We start from the raw sequence: 1,046 nt of genomic DNA on the forward strand, positions 1-1,046 counted from the left end.
CTCCTTAATATAATTATGAGGAGAAAAAGTTGAAAAATAGATTTAAATAGATTTTCATCAATATTTGATGTCTCTTGATTTTATAAAATGTTTGAAGACCGATTCATCATATCCACCTTTTGTATATAGTCAGTGAATAAACACTTTTTTTGCTGCACAAAGAAAAAACATGTAATCTTTCAAAACTAAAACCCGTTGGTAGAATAGGAGACCGAAAGCTACTTACTTTGCTATTGGTAACAGTTATTACGGCCTCCATCATAGCTAGTTTCAATTCGTCAAGATAACTAACCTTTCATTTTTCAACTAGTTAACAATTTCATTCTTTTTTTTTTTTTTGTTAACAGATGATACCAATATGGTGGAGATGCATGGTTCAATTTGATAAATTCAGTGGCTTGTAGTTTGTATGAGTTAGTATGTAGTTTCACAATATAAAGATATAAAAGACAACACTGAATCTAATAGAATAAAATTCAAGCAAAAGACTTCTTAAAAATTTACTTTGGTTTTAAACATGAATTTTTAGAAAAGGTTACAGCTATTGTTGTTGGATTCATACCAACTTTTGCATTTATCTTTTCCATATCCATCAATATTTTTTTATTTTCAAAGACGATAAGACTTTCACCAAATATTTAAAATTTCTTATTTAGGATGTTAATTTTGTGTGCTAATTTTTTTGGTGACTATTTTGTGTGCTAATTAATTAGAGCACCAGGTTTCTTACTTGTTTTTAACTTTAACTTTTAGTTTAGATTTTCAAGCGATTCCATGCATCTTCCGTGCGATTTCTGTGCGACTCACGTGAAAATTCAGTTTAATTCATATTTTTGTAAGATATTCTTAAATTTATTTTGTACTATCTATTTAATCTGTATATATTCTATTACTCAATAATATTATATTTTTGTATAAATATTTTTTTATAATTGTTAGAAAATATTATTCTTTTCATAAACGTTTGATAATAGTTTTAGGATGAAACCAAACAAGATTTTCCTTAACATAGTTATGAGAAGAAAAAATTGGATAATAAGTTTAAG

Source organism: Arachis hypogaea, chromosome 6 (genome assembly GCF_003086295.3).
Source record: "Arachis hypogaea cultivar Tifrunner chromosome 6, arahy.Tifrunner.gnm2.J5K5, whole genome shotgun sequence".
Lineage (NCBI taxonomy): Eukaryota > Viridiplantae > Streptophyta > Magnoliopsida > Fabales > Fabaceae > Arachis > Arachis hypogaea.